The sequence below is a fragment of the Pinus tabuliformis genome, chromosome 1_2 (genome assembly GCF_031772625.1).
Source record: "Pinus tabuliformis cultivar Carrire ecotype Pingquan chromosome 1_2, CPIR1, whole genome shotgun sequence".
In the NCBI taxonomy this organism is placed as follows: Eukaryota; Viridiplantae; Streptophyta; class Pinopsida; order Pinales; family Pinaceae; genus Pinus; species Pinus tabuliformis.
In genome coordinates, this window is record NC_142298.1 from 239,885,146 (window position 1) to 239,904,740 (window position 19,595).

Here is a 19,595-nt window from a genome sequence, read left to right on the forward strand (position 1 = left end):
TATTACATGGTGTTCCAAACAAGATCATGTCAGACAAGGATGAAAATTTCACTTCCAAGTTTTGGAAGGAACTATTTGCAGGTTTGGGTACATAGTTGGCCTTCAGTGCAACTTATCATCCACAGATAGATGGACAAATAGAGAGGATCAACAAGATATTTGAGGATATGTTAAGGATGTATGTGATGCATCAACAGAGAACATGGGAGGAGTATCTTCCATTGGTTGACTTTGCATACAACAACGATTATCAGGAATCATTGAGGATGATTACTTTCGAGGAATTGTATGGGCGGAGTTGTAATACTCCCATCAGTTGGAATGATCCAGTGAACATGATACTTATTGGACTGAATATGTTGGAAGACATGGACCAAGAAATGCAGGTTATAAAGAAGAATTTAAAGGAAACATAGGATAGACAAAAGAGTTATGTAGACCAGCATAGGTCATTCAAGGAGTTTCAAGTTGGGGAGAATGTGTATTTGTGCATCAATCCCAAGAAGATCTCTTTGAGGATTGGATCATGTGTTAAGTTGGCACCACGGTATTGCGGGCCTTTTGAGATCCTTGAGAGGATTAGACCAGTGGCCTATCGACTTGTATTGCCTCCAACAGTGAAATTACATGATGTTTTCCATGTTTCCTTTCTTAAAAGGTATACAAAGGATGTTGATCATGTTATTAATTGGTGTGTATTGCAAGTCGAGCAAGAAGGAGCATTCCAGCTGGAGCCTCAGTGCACATTGTAGTGGAAGCAGCTTGTGCTCAAGGACAGAGCCATAGAGCAAGTTAAAGTGTAGTTTAAGCACTTTGGGTCTGAAGAAGCTAAATGGGAGATGGCAGATTAGATGTGGGCCATGTATCCTTCTTTCTTTGCTGGTGGAGGAAAAGAAGTTTTGGTATGATATTTGATATATGTTTTGCTAATGTTTTGGCATATGTACATATGTATATGGATGTAAATACCTCCATGAGCTAAGTTATAAAGCTCCAATAAGTGGTATGGATGTTATCTTTTTATGTTGTCATGATGTTTTTCTTTTGAGCAGGTCATTCATTGTAAATACTGCAATGAGCTAAATTATAAAGCTGTATGGTCAGTATGTTTTCTTTTCAATGGTTCTTTTGAGGTCTTGGTGTGGTTTAACACTAAGGACGATGTTCCCTAAGGGGGAGGAGTTTGTAACAACCCCTAGTTAAAATTTCATGTAATAAAATTTAATAAAGGGAAAATAAGACCACAGTTAAGGGACCCTTATTCGAAGGTGAATGTTGGGCAAAGATATCCTATTGAGAATCAATGGATGTGTTTATGGCTAAGGGAAATTGGCAAAGGCAATGGCGAAGGCATTAAAAAGGAAAAAAGATATTTTTGGCACATTTATTTATGAAAATAAAGGAAAATAGGAGAAAAGGGAGGTGAAATGTCACAGGTTACATGTGAGGAGGAAACTGGAGGAAAATAATGGAAAAATGAAGAAACTAGAGGCCTAACTCATAAAAAGGCTTCTGAGGATTAGTTCACAGGCTTTTGGTTAGTTCAATTTTGGAGCTCTCTCATTATTCTCTCTCTCTCTCACTCTTGGACACTTAGAGTTTTCTTGGAGCACTCTATCTTTGGAGCAAGGAAAGGAAAATCAAGGAAAGGAAGGACAAGGAAAGAAAAGATCAAGCAAGGAAGAATAGGATCAAGCATCTTCAGTAGGAGTACTTGTAGGTAACATATTGCATGTGTGATTTCTTAGCTGGTTTTGACATGCATGGTTTTGCATGTTGATATATGGTTCTCTTGTTGCTGATGGCATGGTTTTTCTGGGTTATGACTGTGGTTTCCAGCCTTGCCTTGCCTTTTTTTTGGATAACCATGGTGTGATGAGATTGTTTTCTCAGATCTGAGCTTTGGAATTGGCAGATGGTTTTGGAATCTAGGGCGGAGGTGGCCTTGGGAAAATTCTCAAAGGACTAGGAATCCCTTGACCGGTTTTAGTGGGATACATGGTAAGGCTTGAGGGTGGAGTCTTATTTTAGGGCATAGTGATCCAGTGTGGATTGCAGTAAAGCCTAAGAAACTGGTGTCTCGGTTTAGGGCCCAATGATCTGGTGTGGATTGTGGCAAATTCTAAGAGACAAGGAGACATAAAATTCCTCAATGATAGTGGTGGAGTCTGGAGGCATTCCAAGCTTGGTTTGGTTTTGTGATCTCGGTGCTGGTTTGGGTGAGATCACGTTTTGGTAGGGATGGAGGTGGTTTAACCTCTAGATTCCCTTGGTTGTTTTTGGATTGGTTTATCCATGAGATCCCACATTCATTCTCAAAATATGGCATGAGTGTGACTGGTTGAAAGAAATATTTGGTTCAACCATGTTTATGGTTGGGTGGTACGAGGAAGTCCCGAACCTAGTTAGCTTTGCCTATGTTTAATTAAAACTAAGTTCTCTTTCTTTTTTACTTGTTAATATGTGGATTTAACGGTTGTTATCTCGTTTTTATTTTCATGGTTTAATGTTAGTTATAAGCATGGTTCTATGCCTGGTTATTGTCATGGTTATTTCATGCATTTACTTGTAACTAAAATGATAATGGATGCAAGACCTAATTGATGTAAAAGTTGTTAAAGGAAGAGTGTGGTGATCCTTCTTGTCAAGTCTAATATGATTAACTAGTCATTGATGCTTTGTCTTGTATTCATTTTCTGTATATTGCATTGATGCCATGTGTTTAACAAAATATCAATCCTGGTTGGGGATGGTTAGGACTAGTCCTGTAGTTAGTTTTGATTTGTAATTCTTGTGGTCATGTAATTTATGAATTCTAAAAGTGTCATTGAGTTATGGGCAGTGACCTGGGCTCTGGACTTGAAAAAGTGGCTCAAATCTTAAAGGCACAGGTGCAACACTGGGAATAAAATTCCCTAGACACATGCATACCCATGATGTGGGAGCATTTAGATCCTTCAGACCACATGCTTGTCCATATAAGGGAGCATCTAGGGGTTTATTGGTGAAAAAAATCAGTGGGACACAGGGGCTGGTTATCTGAGTGGTTGGGATTGTTCCTAGGAGTCATGTTGCTGATATGGAAGGTTTTTATGGATATTTCCATTGATTCCATTTCCTTAGGGTGACTTAGGAGGTCGAATCATATCATAGTAACTTATCATCACATGTTTACCCTGGTTGTCCAGTTACTTGGGTAGATGTGGGAGGAGGGTGTTATAGTGACTAATCAAACTTTTAAATTAATAAAAATAGTTATTTTTCATAGTGCCAAGTGTCACCTATGAAGCCTCTTATAAAATAAGAAGCAAGCTATGGGAGAAGGGATTTTTTCCCTATTGTTGGATGGATTAAAAAATTCCATTGTGTGTGACTATGAAGCCTATAATGGGTTTGGTGAGGTGGAGCTAATAAGAGAGAGCTCTTGTGCAAGGAGTGATGACCTCCATTTGTTAATATTCTTCCTCTACTTACATCCCCCTTGTATCTCGAGGGTATATGGAAAAGAAGTGTACTCAAGGAGTAGGATATGGGGTCAACTAATGAGTCAAAAATGTTCGGTAGAGATGCAGCATCCTCCACATGTGTACGGAGACAACAACAAGGGAGAGCAAGAAATGACAAAGCCGAGATTGAATCTTTTCCCTTGGTGAACAATACCACGTGTTTACATAAAGTTCTTCACATTTTTGTTGTTGTATATAGTTATCAAAATGTAAAAGAAAATGATATGATGCTGAGTTGTACTTTTGAACTATGGATGAATGATTCTCAAAGAATTTTTTATATTGCATCATTACTTGTATTATAATAACTTACTTCTTTCTCTTATTTCATTAATAAAATGTGAGTATGATTTCCAACATCTAATATCTTTATGGCATTATCTATGTTTGGTTGTTTGAATTTTTTTATTAATATAGATATTGGAAATTAGCATCATATGGATGGTCCCCTAACATAGTTCCCCTTGATATATGTGGAGTGGTGTTTAGAATTCCATATATGTACATTTAGGATACAATCTTCATTCAAAGGTCCAACTAGTACAACCTCATCAAAATATTTAGAATCCTTCACCATCAACATGCACAAGAAAAAGTCCAAAATTTCACTAATAAGCTCCAACCAAGTCAAGAAACTTATCAGTTTTAGCAAGAAGTATGTTTTATTGTTTTTAACGGAAAATTAATCTATAGAAGAGTCAGTAAGAGTGAAGTCATACTTTTAGGGGTGTACTAAGCAAAAAAAAAAATCATTTGGAATGTTTACTATAGGAATACGTGGATTTTTTCGAAGAGGCTAAAGGGCTACTACTCAAGAGGGAAGTGGAGCACAAGATTCAACTATTGTTGAACTCCCCATTTCCAAACATTGGGATATACATACAATATGCCATAGATGCAAGTGAGGTGAAGACAATTGCAAAAACTACTTAAACAAGGCTTCATTTAACCAAGTACCTCGCCATGTGGGTCTCCCATTATCATTTTTGCAAAGAAATATGGGACTTGGAAGATGTGTATTGATTATAGGGCATTAAGCAAAAGTTACGCTCAAAAATAAGTGCCCCGACCTAGGACAGATGATCTATTAGATTTGTTGCAGTAAGCCAAATACTTCACTAAACTAACTTAAAGTGAGGATATCACTAGGTTTGGATCAAAGAAGAAGATACCTATAAGACCCCCCTTCAAAACTAGGAAAGGTTTTTTATGAGTGCTTAGTTATGTTTTTTGGTACAAGAAAGTTTTGACTACTTTTATGAGGTTAATGAATGATATGTTGCACTGTTTTATTGATTCATTTCTTGTTCTCTAATTGGACGATATGTTGGTATACAATGCTACTTGTGAGGAGAAGATATCATGACGTCAGTGCCAGAATAATTAAAGAATCACAAAATACTAGAAAATTTCAAAAACTGTGAGTTTTCACAGTAGTATTTGGTGTATCTAGGATATGTGATAGGTGGAGGAGAGTTGAAGATATACCCCAAGATGAAGACCATCATGAAGTGATCAGTGCCTACTAATGTTTCTAAGTCAAGGAGTCTCATTAGGGAAACAAAGTGCCTAAGGAAATTCATAGCTTCATTTTTAGTAGTGGTGTCACCACTCCATTCCATAACAATGAGTGGAAAGAGTTTCCAGTGGGGAAAGGGTTAATAAAGGGCCTTTGAGGAGTTAAAGAATAATATCAGTGAAACACAAATTATGGCATTAGTAAAATTAGAGTATCATTTCAAAGTTGATAAATATGCTAGTGGGTATGCTATGGGAGTTGTGTTGATGCATGGAAGAAGCCCTATATGCTACCATTTTGAATCACTACATGGGGAAGTTCTCAACTAACCTACCTATGACTATGATCTCTATGCCCTAGTCCAAGTCATTAAGAATTGGGAACACTATCTGATGGGAAAGGAGACACGAATCCACATTAATCACCAATCACTACAGTACCTATAGATCCAGAGTAAGATATAACAAACCCAGAATTACAAGTGGACGGGGTTTCTATAGAAGTTTCATTTAGTGATCAAGTACAAGAAATGAAACAAAAATAATTTGGTCAAAAAGATTTCAAGGCATCCAACATTAAATATCATATCTTTTGGAACTCTAATACACATGAATCCATTCACCCAGGATGCATATAGAGAGCATGTTTATAGGATGAGTACTTGAGGGAGGTGTTCCAATAATTGAAAACCCATATTCATGTGCATGATGGTGACATCAAAATTGACTACCATCTCAACAACAAGTTATTCTACAGGATGGATGAGAGATGTGTTCCTAAAGGCAAGTGATTACAACTAATTAGAGAGACTCACACATCCAAAGTTGCAAAGAACTATGGTGTAAGGAAGGAAGTGGAAAACTTGCAAGGAACTTTGGTGTAGGGAAGGCAGTGGAAAACTTGCAAGGGTAGGTCTGTTAGCTTGAAATCCAAGAATAGGTAGCTTGGTTCATAAGAGGATGCATTCTTTGTTGTACTAAAAATCCTAACACTTCGAAAAATGAGGAATGAAAATAGCTCCATCATAAGGGAGAGGGAGAGAAATTTATTGTTTGCTTGGCATAATCAACAAGCATTTGTTTGGTACCATGGAACTTTATTTTCTCTATGAATCCCCAAGTTAGATATATTGATTATTTCAACTAAAGAGTGTGTGCTTCAGTTTCAAGTTAAGATCTTTCGAATTCCTCTCCTGATGATCGAGTAATAAATTCCTCTCCCATTGGGGCATCATAAATTTCACTTATGTTCAACTCTATAAGTGATTTCTAATAAGTAATAGGAAGCAGGGTACATATCATTCCTTCTTTGTACACACTCATCCTTGGGAAAATATTTCCATGGAATTTGTGGGGGGTTTACCGATATCCAGGAAGGGACATGACTACTTATTCATGGTAGTTGAAAGGTTCAGACAAATGTGTGTTCTAATGCCTTGTAAAAATTCCATTAGTGCGCAAGACACAACGAACTTGTTAATTGGACATGTTTGGTTGCACTTTGGATACCAAGGAGCATCATTTAAGACAGGGACATAAGATTTCTTAGTGAATTTTGGACTGCATTGTGGGAGAAGATGTAAACTAAATTAAATAGGTTTACAATATTCCATCCATAGAAAGGTGGGTAAACAGAAATAGTCAACGAGACTTTGGTGCAACTTTTGAGGGGCTACAATCAGAAGCATCTGAATAACTAGAAGGAAACTATAGTGTTTATACAAGACTCTTATAGAAGATAAGTCCACAATTTTACTAGTAAGTCCCAATTTGAAACTTGTTTTGGATATTTTCCACCTTCACCTTTGGATATTACATATGGGCATCAAGGAGGAGTAAGTGAGGAACTTATAGGGGATGTCTTCAAGGTAGAAAAACTAGTTGAGAAGGTTACACAAATCCATATATAGGTTTAGGAGATATTATAAAAGTCATAGGAAAAATATGAGGCTAGACATGATCAACACAAAATAGAGAAGTCCTTCAAAGTGGGATACAGAGTGTGGTTATAGTTGAACAAGGAGTGTTTATAGGGTCCTAGTAAAAAAATCAAGGCTCTGTGATATCTCCCAGTGAGATACTAGTAAATGTGGGAGATAATGCATATATATTGAGTCTACCCCCATATATGAACATTTACTCAATGGCAAATGTAAAGATTATGAAACTCGTTGAGCCTTCCATGATATACTAGGAAGAGGAACAAGTCCTACCTTCTATGGAGGATTCCGCACTAGATGCTCAGACAGAGTTGATAGAGGATACAATTTTGTAGAAGAGGTATAGAAATACAATACAAGAAGCATAACCTTTGCAAATTGGGTTGAAAGGACAACTTCTAGGCAAGGATAAATTGTACACTTAAGAGAAGGTCGAGGAAAAACTTTCTCACTTCATTTAGTAGAATATTTGGAGATACAAATCCTTCTAGAATGGGGATTCATGATCCATATTGGATCATTATATTATTTTCCATCCATGTTGATTATTTCATAGTGGAAGAACTAGAGGAATTATCTCACAAGGCTATTTTTGCCGACGGGTCATAGTTTGGCGAATTGGGGTTTGAAATAGTTTGCAAGTAGCTTGAGCCATCAAATGGTATATTTTGGCGGTAATTTTTTTTTTGCTTAAGTGCCACACCATTTTTCATTATTCTACATATAAACACCTTTCAAATGACACAATAATAATCTCAATTGGAGCATTTATGCAAATTTATGCCACTCAGAAGTTGACCTTTCTATTTTGATCGCCATAATTAGAGAGGATGCCATGTTAGCCCCAATTATTCATGGAAAATGTGTTAACCACATTATCATGATGAATAATATTTTAAAAGAGTCCACATTGTAACTCTAGTTAAGAGTTGGAGTCAAAATTAACCACTAGTAGGTTATTGGGTTGTGTTATAACCAGGTCGCTAAGAGGAAAAATGGTTCCATTTTATTCGAATGCATTTTGTTACATAGATGAGCAGAGTAGATAAGAGTGAATGGAGGGAGAGAAAATAGAGACTCAGATTTGTTCATTGTAGTAGCCCAAGGGCTACAACCCTCACTTCTTTGTACTTGCATCCATTATTCATTTATAGAAAGAGAGAAGAGCAGCCTCACTTTCCAGTTGGGTTTTATCCCGAAAGGGTTTTCTAGGTTATATCTTGTGTTAATTTGGGGTTTGTGTGTTTTATTTCATCATTCTATATTTTTTGCATAACTATAATTTTCATGCATATGAAATAAACAATAATCAATAGATCTAGAAATCTAAGAAGAAATAAATCCTCATTGTGTATATTGCATATTTTTAAATATATTTTAGTAGATTTGTTGTGACAAATTTCCTAGTGGAATATCCACGACTATTTACAGATCATATTGATATAAGAGTAGGTTTCTTTGGGTATATTATATGAATTTTCAAGGGATCGATATTAGCTAAGATGAAAGTCACAAAACTCGAGTAATCATTGATGAATCTGTGAATAACTCTCAAGATCCCATAAAGGAGTGGATTGTGTAGTTGGAAGCATAAGTCACAAATATAACCATAATATTAACATCATCATGGAAGCCTTGACCAATAATCTCATGTTATTTGGATAAGATGGAGGTTCTAATGCTAAGGTTGGATCAAAGGGGAAATTGACAAATCGAGAAGAACCAAAGAGGGAGTCTAAGAAACATCTCAAAAGGGATCAACCTAGTTCAAGAGCCAAGGCCATTCATAGTCCCTATTCAAAATTGAAGAAAATGTTGACATCAAGCCATTCTAAGGTGAGATTGATGCCCTAAAGCTAAATCATTGAGTATAGAAATTATAAGTTTATTTTAGTTTTCATCATATAGAGGAAGAACAAAAGATTTGGTTTTCTCAACTGAAATTAAAACACCATGCCTTGACCTAGTGGGAAAGCCACACAAAGACCTGTTGTACTACGAAACAAACCCCCCATTTTTATCTAACAATTGTTAGCATTCGAGTTATAAATGGGGACCCTTTTAAATTTTTAAGCCTAGGACAATAATCCCCAACTCTAAATAAAAACTTAGCAAAACCTTGCAAAATGAGCTAAAGAGGAAACTTATATCGCACATCGCATATCGCACTTTTTCACTTCACTATTTTATAAATCCTTTATGAAATTGCGATATGCGAAAAGGTCTCCCACTGCGATAACCTCATCTCATCACTACGCAATTGCATTTCACAATTCGCAAAAAACTTGAACATGCCATATGACAACCGTTAACGATTTGCGAAATGTGATGTTGCAAATTTCACAATCGCATTTTGCCCGATATCTGATAAGCACTACATGGTACCCCTTTAAAAACCATGATATGCAATTAAGGAGGTAAAACATGCAGAATAATTACATTTTAAATAATAAAAACAAATGAGTTTCCAGGTTATTAAATGTTTAGCGGCCCAAGGGAGGATAATCATTCTCCAGGTTATGGGTAGTTATAATCGAGTATCCCATAAAAACCTTTCTCACGATCCAAAGTCATTTCACAGAGGATTTCAGTCTTAATTACTTGATATCGTCTGTGCTGATATTTCTTGTCTATTTCAGGCAAGCGGTAAAAGACATGTCCTTAAGAAAGGTGATGCAGAAGCAAACTAAGAATACCATTATTGAGACAGAGCACACAGAGATGGCTCCTATCTTTGCTGATACAGTCTGTGATGCAGTTGGAGGTGCAACAACTTGGGAAGCAATTTACAATAGACTGGAGGACGAGCATCCTAAAATTACTATTACGAGAGCAATAGTTGGGTCGACAAAGCCTTTAGGTTCTCAATGCAAGGATGCCTCTTATTCTTTCCTTCATAGGATAGGAGCAAGAGCCAAAATCATTCCCTACGCAGACATGATTAGATGGGTGGTTGAAAACCTTATCATCGAAGATAGGAAGTTCAAGAATTCAAGGATGGAGCTCGTAGGATTGTTTAGGGTAGAAGACTTGAAGGCTATGTATCACATGCCTGACTCGTAGGAAATCTACGACAGCACATTTGTGGCTAACTTCGCAAAAAGTAATCCAGACCCCTTCAAGTTAATACAGACTTGGAGAATGTTAGACAACAAATTCAAGTATGACAAAGTGGGTATGTATACAATAGCCTCTTTGGAAAACCCCTACAATTATGTGGCAACAATGTTATGTAGATTGTACGGACTGCCAAATAACACTAAGTGTGCCATTAGAATGGATTCCCTTGATAGATGCTTGTGTTAATTCCTATATCATGAATTGTCCTTCTATCCTATCTAACAACTTAGCCACCTCCATTACTGAATATCAACAAAACAAAGCCTCCTCTTAAGATAACCTCCCTCCCTTCTATTTTTTTTCTTATATTATGGATGCTATCTGCTTTTGCACAAAATTTCCAACCATGGGTTGGAAATGTACCATACAAGATCCCTACCCAATCCATGTAAGTCATAAGAAAATATGGGAATCTGTTATGAAACCAGCTCACAAAAATATAGAAAAGAAAGATCAACGCCTTAGAATTCAGCCTCTTCAAGGGGGCAACCTCCTTTACATTACACAAATGAACAATTCTTGGATGATACAAATGAAAAGACCTCCTTTCTATATATATGAGTCTAAGGGATCATAATATAATCAGAGCCGACATAACAATAATAATGTAAGGGCACAATAATAACAATAGTGGGCTTCTATGGGGCACAATAATAACAATATGGCGACTGCATGGGCAGAAAAATATAATAAGGGGGTTGTACTAATAGAAATAAGGGGTTACACTAGTAGTATAGGGACCTAACATGCCCCTCTCCTTCAAAAAGTGTTGTCCTCAACGCTTGAGTAGTTCTTGATGCTTCTGTATAAATTCTTGTCCTCCCATGTGGAATCTTCAGCGGGTATGTTCTTCCATTTTATGAGATGCTCTAAAATTGATCTATTTAGTAGCTGTTGATATCTCGGTTTTATGACTGCTTCAGGTTCCAATATGATTTTTCCTTCCTTGTCAAGTTCTCACAATATTGTTTGAACTCGGATCTTCTGTAACTTTTGAATGAGTTCCCACTCCTTTGGGCATATGGATATCTGTAAGGCCTTATGTTTGGAGGAACACTTCCTGGAATCAAATGAATAGCATAATCATGATCACGAATAGGTGGGAGGCCTTTGGGAGTCTCAAATACCTTGGAATGATTGTCCAAAACGTTTTGGAGATCTAGAGAAATACATGATTTCGATGTGGGGTCCTCTAGTGAACATAATTGTGCAATTACGCCCCATTGTTCTTTATTTAGAAGCTTTGTCATGTTGTTAAAGTTGATTATCTTTCCCGGTTTCCCTTCGATACCCATCAATTCAACTTCCTTTCCTTCCCAACGAAATTTCAAGAAAATTTCTTGAAAATTAAAAGCTATCGTACCCAAAGATTGTAGCCATTGGACTCCTAGTAAAACATCAGCACCACCCATTGGAATGAAAAGAATTGGGTTATTCAATACATATTCTCCCATGCATAGCTTGATATTATGGAACTTTCCAAAGCAATTTATGGTTCCTCCACTTGCAACCATCACTTGACACTCTGGTGCTGGATATAGGAAGCAATTCAATTCCTTGGCTATCTTACAATGAATAAAATATGGGTACTGCCCAAATAAATCAACACTATTACCTTTTTCTTCTTGATATGTCCTTCTATCTTGATAGTTTGAGGAGTGGTAATTTCTTCCAATGCATTACAAGATATGGTCAGATTCATTTCTTGATGCTCGATGTGATCTTTCACTTCTTGAACATTTTTTCTCTTGATATGTCCTTCTATATTGATAGTTTGAGGAGTGGTAATTCCGGCCAATGCATTGCAAGATATGATCGGATTCATTTCTTCTTTCTCTAGGGTGGGTTTCTCGTGTATATTCTCTTCTTTTGATGTTTCTTGATCATTTTCTTCCTCCTCTTCATAATCCATGTAAAATAATTTCTTCTCAGCACATTTACGACCTTTAGTGTATTTTCTATCACAATTGTAACAAAGCCTTTTTTCTCTTTTTTCTTCCAATTGTTGTGGTGTAAACCTTGTAGGTTTTGGAAGGCAAGGAGAAAAAAGACTTCCATAATTATAGTCGTGAGTGGTGGGATTACTTGTTTCCATAATTTTGGTTTCAATTTTTCTTGCCAACCTGAATGCCTTCTCCAATGAATTAGGTTCCCAAAGACGAACCTCGTGTTGAATGTTATCCTTTAACGTCCCTATGAAGACATCAACCATTTTATTCTCTGGAATATCATTTACCCTTATATTCAATTTTTGGAAGTCCTCAATGTGCTCTGCCATTGAACCCTTTTGTTTTAGATTTATCAATTGGCTAAAGAAGGTGTTTCTTTTTGTATTCTCATAGCGTGCTATCATTTCCTCTGTGAAAATTGACCACGTAACAAGTGGTTTACAAGAACAAAGCCCTTTATACCATAAAAATTGATTTAGTTCTAAATAATTAGATGCAATACATACCTTTTGTAATAGTGGTACACCATGTATATCAAAATATTTCTCCATCTGTAGTATCCAATTTACCAAATCCTTGCCATCAAACTTCCTCATCTCGCTTTTTCTTGATTTTAGGAGCTCGATCTTGAAATGAATGTAACTTTGTACTTTAGGATATTTAAGTTTTGAAATTTTGGTCTGTAATAGCCCTTTGAGTCCTCTTTCTAACTCCGCAAGTCTGATCGCAATTAGATTCCTAAAGAAATATTTATTCACAATCTCTTGCGATGTCCTAATTATAGACTAGTTCAGTAGAGTAAAATTGTACGACATGCCACTTGTCACTGTTTCTGTCCTCTTTCTATAACTTAATAAAAAATTTCAATCTGATACCCAGAGAGAAAGTTATGACCATTTTCCCAAGGTCACCTGTTTAGGATGTAATTCGAGAGTTTTCCAAAACCCAAAATTCCTCAAATCATATATCATAAAATATAGCGAGACGAGATTTGAAATTTGGACCCGAGGTTTAGACCAATTTCTTCTCAAATGGTTTTTTTTTTTAGGTTCTGAAACTTCGTAGCGAAAATGGTATAGCGAAAATTCCACGATGACATGTTTTAGATGAAATGTTGGAGCTTGCAAAAACCCTAACTTCCTCAAATCATATATCCTAAAATGTAACGAGACAAGATCTAAAATTCCGACCTGATTTTCAGCATGATTTTGTCTCAAATGGGTTTTTTGTTTAGCTTCTGAAACGTCATAGAAAAAAATTTACAGAGAAAATGCCACGATGGTCTGTTTGCAGCAGCGAAACCCTAGAATCTAAAGCTCTAATACCAAATGTTATGAAACCAGCTCACAAAAATATAGAAAAGAAAGATCAATGCCTTAGAATTAAGCCTCTTCGAGGGGGAAACCTCCTTTACGTTACACAAATGAACAATTCTTGGATGATACAAATGACAAGACCTCCTTTCTATATATAGGAGTCTAAGGGGTCATAATATAATCAGATATGACATAACAATAATAATGTAAGGGCACAATAATAACAATATGGGGACTACATGGGCACAACAATATAATAAGGGGGTTGTAAAAATAACAATAAGGGATTACACTATTAGTATAGGGACCTAACAGAATCGCATTATATACCTCACTTATACAAGATATTTCATTCTATCATGTTGCCCCTACACCAAATGATTTTCAGTAAGAAAGCCCCTAGGTTTTCCCAAGAAGTTGCAGTAGACCTGCTTTTTGTAGGTAAGTATTTCATTGAGGAATGGTTCACCTACATTAGGGTTTTTGGTAGCGTTGTTGATCCACACGTCCTTCCCTTATATGTTTCTGATAAGCTATTAGCAAGGGATATTGCCTACTAGACTATGGGTAAGGGCCTGACCAAAGTCCTTAAAGATGGCAAGAAGTCATTATGGCCTACTTTCTCTATCAAATGCAGCTCTTTTACTTTAGCTAAAAAAAAAATTCATGCTACTAAGGAATCAGCACAAATGGAAGCCCTCAGGCTTCATACATTGCCTACAAGGCAATTCGATCCAAACAATGTGGCATACAATGTCATTATAGGACTAAAGTTCAAGGCATACAATCATGGGGAAATTACTTTGAGGATTTGTTGTAGTCAACAATTTCTTTTGAGAAAGCACTTGAATGGGCAAAGGCTAACCTGAAACCTAAATATTTTCAAATATTTCAAGAATTCAGGAATGAGAGGCTTCGGGTCATTCCAATGCATTTATTAAAGCCTAAAGATAAGCCTACCCCGAGTAACACTGTCAATAGCGCAGCCCCTAGCTCTCAAAAGGATTCTGAGGTGAACACTAGGAATACAACAGACACAAGAAAAGTTCAGGATGCAAACAATACAGATGACTCCATCGGGAAGCCAGCCGAAAAACAGGTAATAGACACTCCAGCCACTGTGATAAGTTCAGAAGCCCAAGGCACTAGTTTGGAGTAGGAATGGGATCAATTCAATCAGAAATTGCAAGTCACCCCCAAAGCTCCAAATACTCAAGAAATAGAGGAATTCAAGACTCCTCCAAAAATTCATCAAGATACAGAGCCCAAGTCTATTGGCCAATGGTCTACACCTATGGATCATGAAGCAACAAAATCCCAACATGCCGAAATCATCCCTGCCCTGCCCACATTAGAAATTGTTCTAAAAGTGACGAAGATACCTCCACTTGACGTATTCTATAGCCCTCTCCACAAGTTTGTAGTCCAAATGAAAAGGAAAAGAAGAAGGGTAGATGCACCTGAATTCTCACCTGGAGATGAGCCAATGGACGTTGTTTGGAAGGACATGCATTTTAATCCGGCCGAGAACTTGACTAGACTGTCACAGTTCACAGGAGCATACATCATTGGCCACTATGGATAAGGCCACTGAGGTGTCTACTTTGCTAAAGGAAAGTGAGGAAAGAATTGCATAGCTCAAACAAGAGCACAAGACATAAAAAGTAAGCGCAAACAAGCAGGCAGTCGAGTAGCTTGCACAAATGCAGCAAGACATGGAAGTCTTGAAAATAAGCCATGAAGCCGACTTATCAGCCAAAAATGTGCAACTCCAGGAATTACAGCAATCCTTGGATAGGTACAAGGATGTTCCCACTACTGAGGAATTCATCAAAGAGGCTCTAGAACTAAATTCTCTTCTAGTCAAGCAGCAAGAGTATTTCTACCAGAAGCTGTCACACATCACTCCCTACCTGATTACCAGCGACCAGCTCACAGACAGAGCCATTGACCAGAGAATGGAGTTTAATGATTTAAACACCAAGATCTCTGAATTCATTGAATGGCAGGAATCAGAAGAAGGAAAGAAGGCCAATCTACCTGAGATTGAGGAAACTCACAAAGACATCCTCTTTACTGATTGGGATGCTAGGATAAAACAGGCCGAGATGGCAGTCGCGAGGGCAACTGGAGTATCAAAGAAAATCATTAAGGAAATAAATTATATCCTGTTGAGGGTAATTCGAAATAAATGCCTGACTTAACTACCCTAAGTAAAGACTGGAAAGAAAAAGCGGGGAAACAAAGAGATGCAATTAGGAAACTAACTACGACCGATTGGGAGTAGTATTGGTAGTATTTGGTCAAGACAAAAAGCCAGATCATGACCCTCAATTGTTCCCTCCATGCAACTCAAAGGATGTTTCCACCTCTTGCTGACACGATCTTTACAGGATAGCTCAAATCTCGTTTCGGGCCACCTCCTCAAATTCAACCGATGATCGATATTTGTGATTTAAAGGACAAGCTAGTAGATAGCAAGTCATCCTCTTAGTTATGTTTAGTCGATCTCTATTTATTTTCGGAGTTAGTTACCTATGAATGAGGAAGGTTGTTTGAAACCTCCTCAAATTTTGTATAATCTATTTTTTCATAGTTAGTTAGAATAGTATTTATACCCTTCTCATGCATTTAGAGAAGGGTCTAGATTTTTATCAAAAACATTTGCAAAGAATTCACTATTGTAAGTTTGTGAATGCTTTGGTGAAAATGATGGAACATGATCTTTTCTTTTAGATATCAAAATACTTTCCTTTTTTGATGCACTTCTGTATTCTTGGGAGATAATTTGATTTGAAGGAAGAATTTGGTCTATGTCATTCATCAAATGAGCAGGACTTCATACATCTGGTACTATTATCGTGTATGCATAATTCTGTTAACATTTAATTAGTGGCAAAACTTTCTTTTCATGAATTATATGTGAGATTTATTGTTTCTGTGAAGCATTAATTGCACTTCTATATTGATGCCATAACTGAGGTTTTAATTTTAATATATAACTCATTAGACATGCGATAAATTTTATAAATTCCTTTGACTAACTATTTAGTCAAAGGAATTATCTTTTATGTTATCATCTCCATTTAATTGTGTTCAATCTTTGTTATCACATGTTAAAAGGATATCTTTATAGATTGCATACCATGCAAGAACACCCGGGTTTATATTAGAATAAGTTAAGTTAAATAGATTGGATTGTAGAATAAGTCACTTAGATTATCATTATTCTATTGAAAAACATTCATAAACCACCGACTGTCATCTTAAAACCCACATTGGGAAACTAGTCCCATTATCCCCAGTCGAAGCCACCACTTCAAACGGAAAAGGAAATTTGACAAGTCTTCTGAAATCCTCACACCGAGAATACAAGCGCACAAGACCTCTCTCCTTTGGGTCTTCAAAACGCCGTCACTTTATATCTCCATGTTCTTTTGAATTTTTCAAAACTGTCCTCAGATAGACGGCCCAACAGGCTTCAATAGTAACTCAAAATAGAAATTACAGAAAATAACTTGCACAATGTTTAAACTGGCAAGCTCTTTACAATTAGAGATCAAAGAACCACTATGTCCAACTCGTGGGCTTCTTCGTGTATGATCTCCTTTTTATAACTATTAAACAGAATCTATCCTATCTAAAATGACAAGACAAAAAGTGGAAATAATTGAGAGTCTTGTTGGATATTTCTAATCTCGACGGTGTCTACTCAACTTTTCCGAGTAAAAAACAAAACTACCAAGGTCCTTTTAGACTCCTATCACTATCATAATCATCCTTTGAATATTCTTCTTTTTCAAAAGCAGTTCTCTCTAGCATCTTTAAATAATCAATGTCCATCATTTTTTAGTATTCTTCTTCCCAATTGATGTTGTCTGGGTCCTGCGCATCTTGGTACATGTCCGGAAAGAAGGTATCTTCTGCTTTTTCTTTTCCTTTTTAAAGTGCTACTACTGTTCTTTCACCTTTTGTAGATGCTCTTCCTGTTGAATATTGTCCTATTTCTCTGTTTACTTTTATCGTATGAAGGTTCTTTTGTTGTGGAGTGAACATCAAATCTTTCTTTGTCCATCTATCCGTAAAAGAGATAGGATTTACTTCAATGTCAAGAAAGGAATCTTTGTAAGCTTTTTCAAAAGCTGGCATAGGCTGAACAGCAAGCTCAATTCCATCTAGAAGCTACCACTTAAAAATATGAAACATATTACTGGAGGTTTCTATTGCATGTTGTACCCAAAGTCGACAATTTTCATTAATCAACATTTTTGCTTGCCAACCTAGTTCAAAAGTTATAGAAGAACAAGCTCTTCTAGAGAGCATCATGCTGACAATATGAACTACATCATTATTCCAATTTCTAGACACTATACTTATCGTGATGAGTCCCTTTTGATTAATTACAAATTTTAAAACCTTTGGTTCTCCCTGTAGTTCATCAATCTTCTGTAAGATCTGCCTTTTTTCTCCCAATTTTAGTTTGCTAAACTCTTTTAACCAAAGAGTTATCTGTTTAATAAGTTCTTTGTTGTTTGCAACTTTAGTAGTTCCCACATTTTCATAACAGAAAACTTGAGCAAAAGGATTAGGCGAAAGTCCTTCTCTTAATTTTAAACTCTGATAGTCCCATGGTGCTGAGAAAGTTCTCAAATATTGTAATGTTATTTGAACACATCGATAAATTCTAACTGTTTGTTACTTTCTGCATTAACCTTCTCTAATCTCCCAATCAGCGAAATTCTCAAAAATATCATATTGAGGAAAGGTACCATTGGCTACATAATTTTCATCAAATATCTGTTAAAACAATGCCTCAAGCTCGTCAAAGATGTCTGGAATTCTCAGAGATAAGATATACCTTTCTACTTTATCATGGACTTGGATTGTTTCAAGGTCCAAAACCTGTGCTCCAGTGAATATGCCAAGTGAAAAATCTACTCCCCGTATCTGCTGATAATAATTCAAAACTTTTAGGATCCAAAACATTTCATCTGTGTACTGGCTTGACCAAATATCATCTAGGTATTTGAAATAAATTTTAACTTTCATATTGGGTAGAGGATAGACCTTTACCAATTCAACATCCAAACCTAGTGTTATGCCCACATTCTTTGACTACCAAGCCTAGCACTTTTGAATCCATTGATTTCTCTACAATCTCAGCCCTACGACTTTCTTTATTTCTTCTATTAGGAAACCAAGATTGTTTTCAATAATCTTGAATCTATATACAAAAGTACTGAAATCATCATCTGTTGGTTCTTTTCCTGGAATTGTAAAAAATGCTTTATTCATATCCCTGGTTAAAGAATCAGCCAAATAATTGGAGTTACCTGGTACCCATTCAATGTCAAACTCAAACTTTTGAAACCATATCTGCCATGAGAGCAGTCTTCCTCGTGCAAGCTACCTTGATATTTTTGCAGATAAAAAATACTTGAAATTCATTGAGTCTCTGATTAGAAATTTTACTGGTGCTAGATATAATTCAAAACGCTGAATTCCATTGAAGATGGTTAGCATTTCTTTCTCGGAAATGAAATAATTTTTCTGGTGTGGAGAAAACTCACCAAAAGCATAAGCACACAGTTTTTCTTCTTCATCTTCCCATTTTTCAAAAAGGACAGCTCCCCAAAAATTGTCAGAAGCATCTGTTTGTAAGATCAGAAGGCCATCTCCTAGAGGTTGTAATTTAGGTAGTCGTTGGCATTCATTTTTCAAAGCTTTTACTGCTGCAGTAGCTTCTTGAGACTATCCTCCTTTCAAGTGCTTCCTGATTGGAGTTGTTTTTTTAGATACTTTTGGGATGTATTTATGAATATAATTCAACACACCTAGAAATCTTTGAATAGTCTTGGTATCTGGCAATTCATCAAGAAATTGAGACAATTTTGACAAAACATGGGGTTGCATTTGTATCTGTCCATTTACCACATTAATCCCCAGAAAATCTATACTTTCCTGAAAGAGAACCATTTTCTTCTCTGATAAAACAATACCATGACTTTGCACTTCTTTCAGAAAAATCTCTAAATCCTGCAAATGGGTCTATAAATTTGGACTATGTACAAGGATGTCATCTATATAAGTGACTATAAAATCATATTTACCAAAAATGTAATCCATTCTCCTTTTAAAAAATGTATGGGCATTCTTTAATCCAAATGGGACTACCTTCCATTGGTAAAAACCAGTTGGACAAGTGAAGGCATTCTTATGTCGATCTGCTTCTTCTATTTGGATTTG